This window comes from Nicotiana tabacum, chromosome 18 (assembly GCF_000715075.1).
Source record: "Nicotiana tabacum cultivar K326 chromosome 18, ASM71507v2, whole genome shotgun sequence".
Lineage (NCBI taxonomy): Eukaryota > Viridiplantae > Streptophyta > Magnoliopsida > Solanales > Solanaceae > Nicotiana > Nicotiana tabacum.
In genome coordinates this window covers 50,498,840-50,517,178 of record NC_134097.1, presented here as the reverse complement: position 1 = coordinate 50,517,178, position 18,339 = coordinate 50,498,840, and the positions used below count along the sequence as shown (strand labels likewise).

General features: G+C 40.5%; 1 non-coding gene and 1 pseudogene across 1 annotated transcript; both read right to left on the bottom strand.

Moving 5' to 3' along the window:
* Positions 1-1,670: 1,670 nt before the first annotated feature.
* The window catches only part of LOC107828522 (protein YIP4b-like), a 63,717-nt pseudogene continuing 47,048 nt past the window's right edge, over positions 1,671-18,339 (bottom strand).
* On the bottom strand, positions 4,655-4,761 carry LOC142173127 (small nucleolar RNA R71). Its single transcript, XR_012702557.1, has one exon. It is a non-coding gene; the product is annotated as a small nucleolar RNA R71 (small nucleolar RNA).

Here is an 18,339-nt window from a genome sequence, read left to right as displayed (position 1 = left end):
GGTCCTTTTTAGGTATTGCGACGTGTTGGGGAGGTTGCTTATGAGCTTATCTTACCTCCCATTTTTCCTAAACTCTGTTATACTATTTGGCCAAGTTTTCCCTACTGTTATCCGGCCAAATTTACCCATACCACCACTAAACTTTTAAAAATTACTCCTTAGACTGTCAGGTGACCCAAAATCTCCTAAATCATTTTTGTTAAGTCACTTATTCTTCTTCTTGATCCACTATTTTCAAAATAGTTAGCATTTATCGGTATTCTTAATTAGAAAAAAAATAAAAGAAAGAAATATTAAAATAATATAGCGGTTAGTAACAAAGTATAGTTAATTGAAGATTCTAAAGTAGATAGTTTGTTTAAATTTCAAAAGCATTTACAATACCTCAACTTTAATAAATTCATTCCACAAAAGGTACGAAGACTTTGCAAGTATTGATAATAGAAGTTGAAGTTCCTTTGAGACTTTGCATTGTCGAATTCAACTTTGTCTTAATCAAATACCTACGTAGTGTGTATTCTTAAATTAGTCGACCGAATACTAACTAGACAATTACAAAAATTTATTTGAATGTATATGTACATACATGATGAGGAGCCACATACAATACATACTCCCTCCATTCCAATTTATATGAACCTGTTTGAATAGGCACGGAGTTTAAGAAAAAATGAAGACTTTTAGAGTTTGTGGTACTAAACAAGTCAAAAAGAGGTCCAGAGTATTTGTGTGGTTATAAAAGCTTCTCACTAAGGATAGAATTGGAGGATTAAGCTAAATAATTTCCAAATTTAGAAAGAGGTCATTCTTTTTGGAAGGGACTAAAAGGAAAATAGGTTCACATAAACTGGAATGGAGGGAATAATAAATATACCCACAAAATTTTGTAGTGTTAATATGATTGAAAAATTATAAAAATTTTAAACCAATTCCAAAACCATTATCACAAGAAAAAAAGTGGGTGCAATGGTAATTAAAAATATCCATGAATAATTTGTATAGTTTAGTATCTTTAGCATTCATATTAATAGTAATTTCTAAAAATAGTGAATCAATAAGAAGAACAAGTGATTTAAATAAAAGTAATTTGAGAGATTTTGGGTTACCTAATAGACTGAAGGGTAATTTTTGAAAATTTACTGATGGTAGGATTAAATTTGGCCGAATAGTATAACGATTAGGAGTAAATTTGGCTGAATAGTATAGTGAAGGTTAAATGTAAACAATATCCCAAAGTTAAAGGGCAAATTCAGACCTTTTCCCTTCAATGAAAAAAGTGAAAATGCTTCCCTCTGCCTCTTAAAGGTATCCTGGAGATAATGACGAGGAAGAAAGGAGTCAACGCATTGCACTAACGAGACGAGTGTAGTACGTGACCGATCTACCATAGTACACCCATGAATAAACAACCATCATCAGAAGATATCTTTTACAGTGAAGACGGTGTTTCATGCTTATATGATAAACACCAGAAATAACTAGATATATACAACATCTTTAAAACACAGTACAAAATGTGACATATCCGTGGTAGAATTGAAACGATCAACAAAATTTCATATGGTAAAAAGTCATCCACATTATATGCATACTTCAAATGGGCTTCAAACATCTTATGTGATGCATTTAACGGGTTTCAAACATCTTTCATATGACAGGCATCAGTGACATCAATCAATGGCAATAATGAGAAATCCAACAGATACATACATGAGTACCACAGGATACAAGGCCAGAGCTTTCCTGCTAGGGTTAACAACTGTACTCATGAAAGGGTATGCAGCCCAAGAGCTCTAAGCTAGTGCAACACATACCACAACCACCTTCAATATCACACTGTCCTTAAGCATGCAAATAAGGGCACCAACATCAAGTGGGAATTGACAGTAACCCAACAGACTGAGACTTTGGAAGAAGATTATGTGACCACCCTGCAAGTCAACATCCTTAATCCATCTGAAGTAATAGATAAATCATTTACATTAATTCTGTGACCCCCCATCTCCTTTAGAACTGTAAAAAAAATTGCAAATTGTTGCTCAAAAGTGCCTGTATAATGGTTTTGTTTCATTGATAGTGCCTATAGACTGCGTTCCTTGGGTATATATCCACAGATGAGCTGCCCTTTCCCCTATCCGTTCAACATCTCTTCTCTAAGCATCTTTATTACTCCCTCCCGTCAACAATAAGTGAACAAAATATCTTTTTATCTTTGTCCAAAATAAATTTCCATTTATATAATTAAGAAAAAAATCAATTTGTTTTACCAAAATTACCCAGATGTATGTATCCCTAAAAAGCCTTTTACTCCTCACATTAAATTATGCTACAACATTTAATTAAGGATAGTTTAGCTGCACTAACTATTTTTATCTAGAATTTAGTATTTTTTTTAATGGATGTGCCCAAGGCATATTGGTCACTTATTGTAAACCAGAGGAAATATATATCTCATAACTGGCAAAAAATCTTTGAGCATGCCCATATTTAGGGTGTTTTTTCTCTTGTTACTCTTTTTGTCTTTATTCTTTTTATAGGGATGGGTTGAGAAAGTGTCATTACCAGTAACAAGACATTCAATGTCAGAATGACAGCACCAGCGGCAAGCAGAGCAAATGCAACAGCAAAAACCTCCGACTTAAAGAAAATTAAAAGAAAAATGAATTCGTTAATCAGGTGTCTGATAATAGGTGAATTGGACTATAATTAGGCCCTAAAGAACCACCTCCTTGTATAGTTTTTACGATAAAAAGTGATGACAAAATGCTCTGATTAGTGCTTTTCATGCTTTGCAGGCTATATACAATAAAAGAAGTCTAGGGAGTACTTTTGGGATCAATTACGGAGAAAAAGAGGCCAATCCTACAATATCCGCTAAGTGCACCATGCGAAGGCAGCAAAACCAGAACTGGAGATGGATTGCCGCGGTCCCGGCGTAACCAAGGTCGGACCGTGACAGAAGGCTGTTGCGGATTCTGAGAGGCTAGTTGGCCGCGTTCCTGGCGTAACCGCGATAGGAAGCGGAAAATTGAGGGACTGAAGTGCAAAACAAGGGATTTTTAGCCCAAAGCCCTATATTAAACAATAGAACTCGTCCAAGGGAGGCATGTAATGTTTTAGAGAGTACTTTGGCAAGAAAAACAAGTGTGAGAGATCACCCAAAACATCATATTTTCTTCTTCTCTTTATTTTTCTGGCAATTTTGATCATGAATGTTTTCATAGTTTATTTAGCCATTGTCATGAGTAGCTAAATCCTTTGTCTAGGGTTTTGATGGAACCTATTGAAGGATGAACTTTTTGATTATGTTAATATAGTTTGCCAGTTTAATCTCTATTTGTTCAACTACATGTTTGTTGTAGTTAATTGACAGGATCCTCAATTAGTTGTGCCTAATTAGTGTGCATAACTCGGGAGAGAGTGCATATTTAGGTGATTATTGAACAACACCATTCCCAAAGTATAAGAGGGATCTATAACTGCGGGTTTAAAGGCGGTATTAGGGATAACGAAGTCTTGGGTGCAATCTAAAGTGAACTGTAATAAATAAAGCCAGCTAGTATATCTCGGGAGAGTGCGTCTAGTAAATTATCATGATTACTCGGGAGAGATTCACGGTAAAAAGAGTGTTCATGATTGATAGAGATGTGTTGGTAAATCTATATGAAACATAAACAGAAGGGATTCCATCAATAGGGGAAATCACTACCTTAGAACCTTCTTATTATTGTTCGCAACTTAAATATATTTAGTTTACAACTGTTTATTGACTTTCAATCTTAGTTATTAAATATACCATCAACTGTTATTCACAATGTTTGGGGAAGTTGATTCTAAAGAATTTAGTAAGTCCAACGAAAGTAATTGATAGGTTAATTCTCTATGGATTCGACTCCGGGCATAAATACTCAGGTTATATTTGCAACGTCCGCATTGTCCTTTTATAAGGCATAGTTGGGCGTGATCAAATTTTGGCGTCGTTGCCGGGGAATTAACGGTGTTATCAATTACAATTGAAAGAAGTACAAAAATTCTCATTGTAGTCATATTTTCTCTATACCCAATTTTTTACATTGAAATTTTAACGTTTGTTGACTTGGTTGCACAGGTGCATGCCTAGAAACTCATCGAGATCTGGTGAAGTATTTGAAGCATTAACAAATCCCGAGAAAGTTTTCAAGGCCTTGAATAGGGCTAATCGAAAAAACAAACAACAACTAACAACTGTACAATTCGAAACAGTCAGGGGGGATTACGAGGAAAACCCAGCGGTACCAATAGTGCCAGAGGCTGCTATCTATGACTGGGCACAACCCACAGCTAAAAATCTGTCCACAACCATTGTAGTTTCGCAGATACAGGTCGAGTCATTCCAAATTATGAATAACATGTTGCACTTATTGCAGAACAAGAGACTATTTTCGGGGTCGCAAGTCGAAGATCCTCAGCAGCACTTGAAGAACTTATCTCTATCTGCAAAACCCAAAGGCAGCCCAACGTAACTCCTGAAGCAATCAAACTGTTATTGTTTCCATTCTCAATGACAGAAGCTGCCCAGACTTGGCTAAACTCACTTCCCATAAATTCTATAACAACTTGGGATGAGTTAGTCAGACAATTCCATAACAAGTTTCACCCACCCAATAAGACTGCTCAACAAATTGATGAAATTTTGAGTTTTAAACAGAGACCAATGGAGACACTGCATGAAACATGAGAGCGCTTTAAAGGGATGCACGTTATATGCCCGCACCATGGTATTCCAGATCTGATGTTGGGGCAGCAGTTTTACATGGGATTGTCAGATAGCATGAAGAACATTGTTGATGCTTCAACTGGTGGAGCATTTTTGAGCAAAACATGGAGAGAAGGCCAAAGTCTGCTTGACAAGATGGCACAAAATTTGGGATGGACAACCAGGAATGCACCTATCACTTTAGTGGTTCACTCAATGCCCTTAGATCCATCCAACTCTATGGCTGAAAATATGGCCACCTTATTGACACAGATGAGTATACTCACCAAAAAGGTGGAAGAGTCAGGGCAGAAGCAGCAGGTACACATCGTAGATACTACCAATGAGGGCCTATGCGCATCTTGCATTAGTCAACCAATTGGTAACCAATGGAATGCAGAACATGATCATCACCACTACCCTGAAGACATGAATTATGTGTCTAATTATTGAGGCCAGACAAGGTGGTCAGAATTGGGACCAGCAAAATCAACAATACAGGCCAGTCCATCCACAGTTCAACAATGGAAACATGGGAGGTATGAGACCCCCTAACAATATGGCACCTTACCCAAGGCCACAGGGATATAATAATCAGAATCAGCAGCAGGGGTATCACCCTCCTCAACAGTAGCATGGTGGAAGGCAGGAAGATGGGTTTGCTAGACTTGAGGCAATGATGCAGCAGGTTATTGGGTCTAATGCAAAGATTAATGAGAGAGTGGATGCACATGATGCAACAATCAAGAATATTGAAGTGCAGGTGGGCCAAATTTCTATGTTTCTGAATAATCGTCCTCATGGGACACTACCTGCAGACACCCAGATAAATCCAAAAAATCAAGGCCCAAAGCAGCTGATGGCGGTAAGTCTACGTAATGGCAGAGATCTGAATGTAGAGCAAGAGAGGGCTCGAGAAACTAGACACGCTGAGACCCTTATAACAATGCCCATTGAGCTGGATGAGTCAACAAAACTGACGGAGGTGCTAGTCCAGCCTGCCCAGGAAGAGAAAATAGCATTCAGAATGCGACCGAGAAAGAAGCTGAGACAGTCCAGGAACCAGTAGTTGATGTAGCAGCTGATAAGGATCAATCCCAGTTGATTGGGAAGAAGAGACCTCCTGCACCTTTCCCTCAGAGGCTGGCTAAGTACCAAAAGGAGGAACAATACAAGAAGTTCTTCGAAATGCTGAAACAAATCCAGGTAAACATACCATTGATTGAAGCTTTGAAAGAGATGTCTGGGTATGCAAAAATGATGAAGGACTTGATGTCCCGAAAGTTTGATTTCCAAGACTTGGCCACAGTTACTCTTACTTAGACATGTAGTGCAGTGGTGACTAGACCAATTGCAGAAAAGCTGTTTGACCTAGGGAGCTTTACAATGCCATGCACTATTAGTAATTTTGCTTTTGCTAAAGCACTGTGTGATCTAGGGGCCAGCATCAATCTTATGCCCCTGGCGATTTACAAGAGGCTGGGCATTGGAAGAGCTAGACCCACCTCTATGTTGTTGCAGCTGGCTAACAAGACAGTGAAACGACCCTCTGGTATACTGGATGATGTGCTAATTCAGGTAGGGAAATTTGTGTTCCCTGCAGATTTTGTGATCTTAGATTGCAGAGTGGATGAAGAGATTCCCATAATTTTGGGAAGACCATTCTTGGCCACAGGGAGAGCTCTCATTGATTGTGAAACCGGGGAGCTCAAGATGAGATTGAACGGTGAGGAGATAATATTCAATGTGCAGAAATCTATGAGGACTAAGTGAATTCGCCAATTGTTCTCTTATTGATGCCGTAGATGTAATCGTAGAGACTGATGATGAGGTGCCAACCTTTGAGGACCCCCTTGCTGCATGTTTAATGAATTTGGATGAGGTGAATGGAGAGGAACTGGCGGAATGGGTGTTGGCATTAGAGGGTAGAGGGTTCTGGGATAGAACTCTAGAATTTGAGCCCTTACACTTGGAAAATCGAGAGACTCCTCCAGCCAAGCCATCTATCGAAGAACCACCAAAGTTGGAGTTAAAGCCATTGCCCAACCATCTGAGGTATGAATTCCTTAGACCTAACTCCACATTACCTGTTATTATCTCATCTAGTTTGTTAGATGTGCAGGCGCAACAACTCTTGCAGGTACTTAAGGAGTGCAAGACTACCATTGGGTGGACCATGGTAGACATAAAGGGGATCAGCCCCGCCTACTGTATGCACAAAATTCTATTGGAAGAGGGACACAAACCTTCCAGGGAACACCAAAGAATGTTCAACCCTAACATGAAGGAAGTGGTGAAGAAAGAAGTAATAAAGTGGTTAGACACGGGAATTATCTTCCCAATCTCTGACAGCAGCTGGGTTAGCCCAGTTCAATATGTACCTAAAAAGGGTGGCATGGCGGTATTTAAGAATGATAACAATGAATTGATCTCTACAAGAATAGTCATGGGCTGGGGAATTTGCATGGATTATAGAAAGCTAAATCTAGCCACCTGGAAAGACCACTTCCCTCTTCCTTTCATTGATCAGATGTTAGACAGACTGGCAGGGAGGTCACACTTCTGTTTTCTGGATGGGTACTCAGGATACAACTAGATTTCCATTGCACCGGAAGACAGAGAGAAGACCTCTTTCACTTGCCCTTATGGCATTTATGCCTTTCAGAGGATGCCCTTTGGCCTATGCAACGCACCCTCCACATTCCAATGGTGCATGATGACCATATTCACTGACATGGTAGAGGACATAATGGAGGTGTTCATGGATGACTTCTCAGTGGTGGGGAATTCATTTGATGAGTGCCTGATAAATCTGACACGTGTGCTGAAACGGTGTATCGAGACTAACTTGGTTCTGAACTGGGAGAAGTGCCACTTCATGGTACAAGAAAGCATAGTCTTGGGGCACCGGGTGTCAAGCAAAGGAATTGAGGTGGATCGTGCTAAAGTGGACGTAATAGCAAAGCTACCTCCTCCAACATCAGTCAAAGCAATCAGAAGCTTCCTTGGGCATGCCGGTTTCTACCGGAGATTCATAAAAGACTTCCCAAAAATTACCAACCCGCTCTATAAGTTGTTAGAAAAAGATCACCCTTTCTTGTTTTATGATGATTGCAGGGTAGCATTCGAAGAGCTGAAAAAAAGACTGGTCACAACACCTATCATTGTTGCCCCCAACTGGGAGCAACCATTCGAACTCATGTGTGATGCCAGTGACTACGCAGTGGGGGCAGTGCTGGGACAGCGGAAGGACAAGCTGATGCACCCAATCTACTATGCTAGTAGAACGCTGAGTGGAGCCCAGCTGAACTATACTATGACTGAGAAGGAGATGTTGGTTGTGGTGTTTGATTTCGACAAGTTCAGATCATATCTGTTTGGTTCTAAGGTAATTGTATATACTGATCATGCAGCTCTCAGGTACTTGATTGAGAAGAAGGAGTCTAAGCCGTGCCTAATTCGTTGGGTGTTGCTGCTGTAAGAATTCGACCTTGAAATTCGTGACCGTAAGGGCACAGAGATCCAAGTCACTGATCATCTATCACGACTTGAGGGAGGTGAAAATGCAATTGAGGTTGAAAATATTCTAGAAACCTTTCCAGATGATCAGCTAATCGCTACTGATCTTGAGGAGGTGCCATGGTATGCAGACTTTGCAAATTACCTGGCCTGCGGTATAGTTCCCTATGACCTTTCATCTATACAAAAGAAAAAGTTTTATCGTGACTTCCGCATGTATTATTGGGATGAGCCTTACCTATTTAGAATTTGTGTTGACAATATGATCGGGAGGTGTCTCCCCGAGATAGAACAATCTTCTGTTTTGCAGGCTTATCACACATCGGCTTATGGAGGACATTTTGGAGGGGTCAGGACAACTGCGAAAGTTCTTGAGGCCAAATTCTTTTGGCCAACAGTGTTTAAAGATGCTCACCAATGGGTGAAGGGCTGCAATGAATGTCAGCGGACCGGGAACATTTCCCGTCGCCATGAGATGCCCATGAACCCAATTCAAGAGGTCGAAGTGTTTGATGTCTGGGGGATTGACTTCATGGGTCCCTTCGTCAGCTCCTATGGCAATAAGTACATACTTGTTGCTATGGATTACGTGTCCAAATGGGTAGAAGCTGCAGCGGTGCCCACTAATGATGCAAGAGTGGTGGTGGGGTTTTTGAAGAAGAACATATTCATCAGATTTGGGACACCAAGAGCGATTATCAGTGACGGAGGCACTCACTTCTATAATAGAGCTTTCGAGAAGTTGCTTGCAAAGTATGATGTACGCCACAAGGTGGATACCCCTTATCACCCGCAAACTAGTGGGCAGGTTGAAGTGTCCAACAGAGAGATAAAGAGCGTGCTAACCAACACTGTGAACGCCACAAGAACTGATTGGGCGAAAAAGTTAGATGATGCACTCTGGGCCTATAGAACTGCTTTTAAAACACCGATTGGTATGTCACCATATAAGTTGGTGTTCGGGAAGTCCTGCCATTTGCCAGTGGAACTTGAACATAGAGCGTGGTGGGCACTAAAATAGCTGAATCTAGACATCGAGGCTGTGGGCACAACGGGAATCACAGAATTGCATGAGCTCGATGAGTTCAGACATCTTGATTTTGAGAGCACAAGGTTGTACAAGGAAAGAATGAAGAGGTTGCACGACAAGAACATTGTGGAGAAGAATTTCAATCCTGGAGATATGGTGTTGCTTTATAACTCACGATTAAGGCTATTTCCGGGTAAACTCAGGTCACGATGGTCTGGACCATTTAGAGTGGTCGAAGTTTGTTGATACCCAATTTATCCCTAAGTATTTTTTACACTCAAAATACTTTCAAAATAACATATATGTGCATACATAAGCATGCCCAAGTGTTTTTTGTATTTTTCCCAAATTTCTAAAGACTTTCAAAACCAATTTATTGTCTATTTTAGCAGTGCAAAATTCAATAATTATTCCCAAAATTATCATTTTGGTGAATAATTTATTTATTTCTCATATTTAAACCAACATATAATTAAGGTTATTTTTTTGCATTTTTACAAATTTATTTGATATTTAAAAGCTAAATTGCATGTAATTGCAATTATAGCCTATTTTACAATTAACAACACTTCATTGTTATTAAATTATTTCCAGTATTTTTAAATTAATACTTATACCTTATTAATTAGTTCAATGCCTTTAATCTGTTTTAAAAATATTATTAATTATTTTATATGAAATAAAAGGGGAGAAATTGGTTATTTAACACATAGCCATTGTCATTTCAATTTTAGCCCAAAATTAAACACCAATACCACCCAATTAAATGACCCAATTTCATTTTTTTACCCGACCCCCAGACCCCTCATTTCCAAGACGGTCTCTCTCTCTCTCTATACTAACTCTTGCTCTCCCTTCCCTCTAGAACCTTCTGGTTCTCTCCGATGAATCCACCGCCTCTCCGGCCACCTCCAACCTCACCTCTCTCGACCACCAACTGCCATGAAACCTTGTCTTGTTGATTCCCTCTATCTTCTAGACCCCAAAAGCCTCTACCATACAAGATGGTCAATAGAAGCTTTGCCTGGTTTGTCTCCGGCCTTTTCCGATGGGTTTTGTTCCGATGGTGCTACGAACACCATTATTGACGAGTTTCACAGCCAGGTTTCTTACCTCTCACTGGTTTTACGAAACCCTAATTTCTACCTAGACCTCTTAAATCTCAGTCTTTTTAACGATTTTTAACTTACTCTTTTGTGTTTTACACTACTCTCTACTCGATCTTTATGATTTCTCAAGTTTTCTATTCCTGCAAACATCTTCCTTATTTGATGCAATTTGTACCATTTGAGCTATGACTCCCTAATTGAAGGAAATCCGAGTTTTTAATTGCTTCTAATAAGTATTATTTCTATAATTATAATCAGTCTATACGTATTACCTTATTTTCCACTTATTTTCAAGAACTATAAGTACTCTACCCTATCTTTAGCAAAAAAGACATTCATTGTTCTGAACTCTCTCTTACACACATAAGTATACTCACTGTTCTCTCTTGTTTTTCTACACATCCTCTCTCACTTCCCCTGTTGACTACTGATTACTCAATCGGCTGAAAGCCAAGACTGAGTGATTTTGGGACTGCTCTACTATTCTACTGCTCCATACATTGCTACTTGCTTGGTCTGCATACCACTGCTCTGCTTCTCTGCACACTACTGCTCTATATTATCTCATCCTCGACTGGTATGCCCTCTATTTGATTTACAGCTTCCAAAACAATATATTTTTATACATACTGCACTTTATCTTATTTCTTTCATGCTTCTACTTATGGTTCTGCTGTCTTCATTGCAATTAGCATGCTTTTTGCTAATTCATTGATGTGATCATCTTTCCTGTAGTTAAGCCTATCTATGTTTCCTTTACTTGTTAATACATTTCTTCCTTACCCCCTAACCCAATACGTTATCAGTCTGTATTCATAACCCTTCCTAGCTATTAAATAATCCTGAATCTCTTTGGGAGGGAGTATGACTGTTGAAGGCTGAAGTGTTTTCTCTGATGTCTATGCTCTTACATGTGAACTACTTGTCCCCATTTCCCTTTTTCCCTATTTGTGTTTACTTCCCTGAACTATATGTGGTATTTTGGCTCTGAGATTGTCAAAATTGTCACATTGTTTTCTTTCAAAACTGGTTCTACATGGATCATTTTTTTAAACTGTTTTTCAACTCAATTTCTTTAAAAACTATGTCACGCACTCTCACTAATCCTAGAGTTTAGGTTCTACCCCCTTCTTGTAAGCATTGCCTTGGGTACCCTTGAGTACTTATTGAACTTTGATGCACAAGGTTGGTAATCCCACAATACACTTGTTCAACATTTTGGTTGTGTTTGGGTGCTGGTATTGGCCAAGGATCTCAATGGGCCCTTAGGGAGCTTTGCCGCACCCAAACCATGGAAAAAGTTGTGATATTCGAAAGAAGTGAGGTTGGAAGATTGGGCCAAGTAAAAGGCTCCCTATAGAGTAACTTCTTATTTTTCTTTACTTATGTAATTCAGCTATCATGGTTTATAATAACTTGTAAACAACTGATTGCGGCTATAGTAAAATTGGGTGGGATTACGCATACTTAGTTTAAGTAATGGGTGGAAAACATGTCTATAGGGTTTTACTTACCTATTTGTGCAATAGAAACCATGTATAGGACATGCATCTTACATATAGAAATCCTGCTCTAGGCTCTTTACTTTCAGATTGTTATTATACTCATTTCGTAATCATGATTAGTAACCAACAAACAACTGTTATAAAAAATTACTACTGCATTTAGAGATCATGTTTTAAGAGCTTTATGTGCATTAGACATCATGTTGCTTAGGATTTTTATTTCATCTGAGTTGCAATTGCTGAACACCTCGCCAGTTGTTTAATTTAATAACACAAGTTTGGGCTAAACTACGTCTTCTATTTAAAAAATTGGAATTAATATGCATGTTCACCTTTTCAAGTAGGCAATGTATACGAGCCTAGGCAAGCTTTAGGCCTAATAAAAATTGATTTATTTTGTTTTATCAGTTTCAGACTACTCAGCCTCTTTTAAATTTCTGAACTTTGTTTCTCGTTTGCCTCTCTAAAGTTCACTCTTTCTTTGAAAATCTCTCTATCTAGAAACCAGTTTCATATTTATACACTCTCACTAATTTTCTGAGTCTCGCCCTATTAAGCTTTCAAGCTACTAGGTTATCTTTCTGTCCAAGAACGTGTTATTTCAAACTGCTGTATTTTCAAATCTCTACTTTATTCAAACGATGTTTTAACAATTCCCTTACATTTTACTTACTCAACTGTTGCCCTCTTAGTTGTATTTCTGCAAGTCAAACATTCTTCGGGCCATTCATTTTTTTTTGGATTAAACCTTCTGCTTTCACTGAAGCTTATCTTTTTCCGGCATTCCTATTTTTTTAAACTCTTATCTTTAAGACCTTAAATGGGTTTGAGACGTGCTAATTACATGTTTACTTGTGGGGGGATTTGTGAGCCACTTATTCGCCTTTGTATAATTCCTTTATGTGTAGTCCTACTTGTTATGTATGTCGCCTAGCATTTTGTCCTTTAAACCTAAGGGTTCAGCCTAGTCCTTACCTCGTAGGAATAGTGGTCCTAACTACCCTCTAGGACTTATAGGATGGGACGGGTACATCACGCAATAAGCTTTCGTAACCCAATCACGTGTTTAAATAACCTTTACGGGGTGGTAAGGGTAGAATATGGAGATAATGACCGATGCGCTAATATCACGTGCGACCCCTCTTTTGAGGAGTGATTGCTGGGTATTCCATTGAAGTGATCCATATTAATCACAAACCTAGGACCCCTTTCCCCTTTACTTGTTAACCTTTAAGCTTTCTTTTAAAACTAATTTTCTATACTCTCTACTTCTTCAACTCTTAAACTTGTTTGCAAAACTATGTGAAGCCCTTTGCTTTATTTTTCTACTTGTCTTCTTAAAGTCACAATTGTAGCATGGCCGGGAACCACACTTGTGGATCCTGAGGGGTTCCTAACAACTTTCCCTCGGGATAATTTCTAGCCCTTACCCTAATATCTAGTTTTCCAACTCAAGCTCTTCTAAAAAGTGTCCTAATGCACTATAATAATTAGGTGGCGACTCTTCAACTTCTAAACCCAATTCTTGAAAGGGAATTGAGTTGTCCTTCCAATGTCATATACCGTATTTCTGTCCCTACAGTTAGAAAAAAAGGGGGCGTCGACAGCATGTCGACTCTGCTGGGGATCTTCTTTAGGCTTTTACCATTGCATGTTGCTTGTGACTTTACTATCTCATTAATTTCTTTATTTACTGTCTTTTATTCTTTCACTACGAAACTGACTTGGCTCTTCATGTCTTTTCTTTCCTTTAGTTGCTTTCCTTTACTGCTTTATTTTAATACTGTTGCAATTACTGCAAGTATTGTAATCATTTATCTTGGCAAATGCGTATTTGCGGTAAAACCAGTCGATCAGCGGTGCAGTCGACGGTTCCGTGCCTTTCCCTCTTGAGTTGTCCGCTCAAGGGTACCTGTCTAACACCCCGATAGAAACCTTACTCTGTCTAACTATGCATGCATCATGGTCAAACCTAGTCGAGTCAGTTATGTTGTCCACATAGTGACTCACTAAGATAGCCTTGTCCAAAGTCCATCGGGTTTCCCTGAAACCCAAACGGACACCTACATGTCCTGTGCATTTATTTGGAGAAGTAACTGCTTTTTATGCTAATTATTGGTTTAAATAGTCTAGTCTGGTGGGGTAAGGGTCTAACACTCTGTTTTGTAGAAAATGAGTGACGAAGTCCCCAGATTTGGCATGGTAACCAACATTCATCCAAGGCTGCTAAATTGGTAGGAAGATCTCCACTCCAGTGATCAGACACTCGTCCAAAAATACTTAGGGAATATGCCTTCTCTTCTAGAAATCCAGCCTGACAACAAAATCATAGAGGCTGCAACTCTGTTCTGGATAGTGACAGGTCCGTGTTCCGCTTCGGGGACCTTGAAATGACTCCTTTGCTCAAAGAAATAGGAGGCTTAGCTGGTATTCCTTGGGAGACGATGGGTTTCCTTATGCCAGAGAATCGCAAGGGTAGGGGTTTCCTTAAGATGATGGGACTAAAGAAGAACCCAGACTTGACCTGTTTGAAAGACTCCTACATCCCATTCGACTATCTGTACGAGAGGTACGACCATAGCAAGTCATACCGCACCTACTCAGATGAATTTTCCCTCACCTCACTGGGGCATATTCACAGAAGGGTATTCGTATTCATGTTTTGTTTCCTGGGGATGATAGTGTTCCCTATGAAAAAGGGTAGGATCCACACCAGACTGGTCATGGTAACTAAGAATCTAATGGAAGGAATTGGTGGACAACCTTTCAATATAGTGCCCATGATCGTTGTTGAGATATACCGGGCTCTGGACAACTGTCAGTGAAAAGCCAGTCATTTTGAGGGATGCAATTTATTACATCAGCTCTGGCTCATGGAGCACCTCCAGAAAGGAGAATACCGACAGGAGATCTTACGCAGAGACTGGGATGATCACATTGCTTTCCACCAGCCAAGGCGTATGAATTATATACCTAACATGTTCGCTCAGCCAGAGGACGCTGGAAGATGGGTGGAGCTATTCGAGAATCTAAAAGAAGACCAGGTATAGTGGATGGTCGAATGGTTCCCTACGGAAGAATTCATTATTCGATCCCGAGACGCACCATTTCTCATACTCATTGGTCTAAGAGGAACTTATCCCTACGTTCCCCTCCGAGCCATGAGGTAGGCGGGAAGAAAGCAAATCATACCAAGAGTCGACAAAATGAGTCACTTTAGGGATGATTTCCAGGACGATGATAGCCCTCAAAAAAGCCAAACTCAACATATGTGGCATTGCAAGCTCATTTTGGGGAAAGAATCTATTGAGCCAGACGGGTATCGCGCTGGTTGCGTGTCGCACTATTCGGTTTGGTTGGAAGATAATCACAATGGTATGGGTCATCCCAGATTCATTTACGGACACAGAATCATTGACGAGAAAGCTGAAGCACGGGTTAAGTACAATCAACTACGCAAGAGGATTCGAGAGTGTGAAAGTGAGCATCGGGAAATACAAGAAGCCCATCAGAAGTTGATCGAGGAATGGAAGGATATGGCTGTTAGCGCGAACAAGCGACTAGGGTATTTGGAGCGGGGTCTAGTGGAGCTAGAAGGAAAGTTCCTCAAGAGGATTGAAGATTGTCGAAACACTGAAGGGAATGCAGGCGGACATTTGGCCCAAGCTTTTCTGCTGCTAGGGCTGCGCGAGCTGGTGAAGCTGTTCGAGGGGGATAAAAATACTGAATCTGGGGAAGGTCCTTCGGGGACCAAGTAGTTAGGAGTCTTTTATTTTGATTTTAATGATGTAATAAGGCTGATGGCCACTAGTGACATTTTATTATTTAGCATCGTTTTGGATTCGTCTTATTTTTATCAATAAAATTAGGCATTTAGCATTATAAGTTCTCCAAGTTAATTTGTCGCTAGGCCTACCTCGGGCACAACGAGGCACCCAAGTTATGACGCGATTTATATTCTTGCACAATGTGTTTAAATATTGCAACATTTTCTTCTCATAACCAGCACTAACTTGTTACTTTTTTGTTTTTTTTTTATTTTTTATTCCCCTCCCCAAAGGTTAGTTCGTGCATTCTGGCACCATCATCATACAGTATGAGATCCAAGGGCCCTCCACCTCCTCCTCCTCTAAGTCCTATCCGGAACAAGAACAAAGATAGAATGGGAGATTCAAGCGCCAGAAAGGAAATTGAAAGAATTGAGATTCCTCAGGGTACCCCGGTTGCTAAGGAAACTGCTGCCCAACTTGAGCAGAAACTATTGAAGTTCCAAGAAGAACTGGATCAAGTGCGGAACTTGGCAAATTTATCATTCACTCTCACCGCTCCTGATGTCAAATTTCCAAACGCTCAAAACCCCGCACCTCCACAAAACACCCCACAACCACAGATGCAACCCACTCATGCTTAACACTGCAACACATGCCATACTCCACTACTCATTCCTGAACCACTGAACACCACAAACGACCACCCCCACTACACTCCCATCTACGTAGATACCATACCCCACTACACTCAACCAATCTCAAGTGCACCTGAGTCTGATGACAAGAACTCTCTTATTAGAAACTTGGCAGTAGAACTCAAGAAGTTGACCAGCCGAGTCCAGGGCATGGAAGGAAACAGAAGCATAGAGGAGCTGAATTTCGAGGACCTCTGCATTCAGCCAGATGTTGAACTTCCAGAGGGATACAAACCTCCCAAGTTCGAAATGTTCGATGGCACGGGAGATCCCAGAGTCCATTTAAGGACTTATTGTGATAAGCTGGTCGGAGCCGGAAGGAATGAGAAAATCCGTATGAAACTCTTCATGAGAAGCCTGAAAGGGGGATGCTTTATCCTGGTACATCAGTCAGGACCCCAAGAAATGGACAAGCTGGGTAGGTATGGCATCAGATTTCATGGATAGGTTCTGATTCAATACAGAGAATGCACCGGATGTATTCTACATCAAGAATCTGAAGAAGAAGCCTACCGAGACATTCCGCGAGTATGCTACTCGTTGGAGATCAGAGGCTGCTAAGGTCAGGCCAGCCTTAGAAAAGGAACAAATGAATAGATTCTTCGTCCGGGCTTAGGACCCACAATATTATGAGAGGTTGATGTTGATCGAGGGCCAGAAATTCTCCGATATCATCAAGCTGGGAGAAAGAATTGAGGAAGGCATTAAGAATGGTATGGTTACTAATCTTGAAGCATTACAGGCCACCAACAAGGCTTTACAATCTGGTGGCACGGCCAAGAATAAGGATGTCAATGTCGTGATGGTCGCACAGGGAGCCAAATCACCACAAAAATACCACACTTACCCGTCACCTCCACTTACATATCAGCCTATCCCAAATTACCAAGCACCCGCACCCTCTTACCAAAATCCACCACCCGTTTACCAATCATCTCCACCTCTCACATATCAACCCACTTCACCCAGATACTCTCAACTTGCACCCGTTTACCAAGTTTATAATGCCCAACCCTCTCACTACCAATCACCTCCCACTCGCCAAAATTTCCCTAGACCCAGACCAAAATTTGACCGCAGACCTCCCAGATAATATACAGCCATCGCTGAGCCAATTGACCAGTTGTATGAGAAACTTAAAGCTGCTAGTTACGTCTCCCCTATCCCTGCCATAACTACAACAAATCCTTCCCAGTGGGTCAACCCTAATAAGACATGTGCGTACCACTCCGGCATGAAGGGAGATACCATTGATGAGTGCCGCTCATTGAAGGACAGAATTCAAACTCCGATCTATAATAAGGTTATCGTAGAAAAGGAGACTGCTCCTAATGTCCGCAACAACCCTCTGCCTGATCACAGATGTGGGGACATTCACATGATCGAGATCGAAGATGACTGGGACCCCAAGGGATCAATAGGACTGATTGTTGAGGATGATGAGCCAAAGAAACAGCGGTCACACTTAACCCGATTGTTGTGCAGAACCATCCTTCCAGGGGCGATGAAGTAAACATGTCTATACCTCTCAAATTTGAAGCACCTTCTTCTGCGAAGGTGGTCGGGCCAATTGAGGTTGAGTTTGGGGTTCCAAAGGCACCTATACGTCAAGAGCCCGGGGAAGACAAACTAACCTTTCCCCTCACAGAACTCACGATTTTCTTTGGATGCAGGCACTCAACCTGCAATATAGTCAGGTATATTTATGTACGCATACTTTCCCAAGAATGCAACTTCTCAGAATCATCACTTGCCCGCAATTGCTATCCGTACACAATCTCCCCAGTAGTCATATTGTCGTAATCGGCTATCAGCTAAGAGATTTTACTACTAATCATCCTTTTACATTCTTGCACTGCATAAGGCTACTCTTCTGCCTTTCGAGACTAAGTATTTTCTCCCATCTGCATTTCCTGCATTGCATAAGGCTACCTTTCTGCCTTTCGAGACTAAACTCTGTCTCCATCTGCATTTTG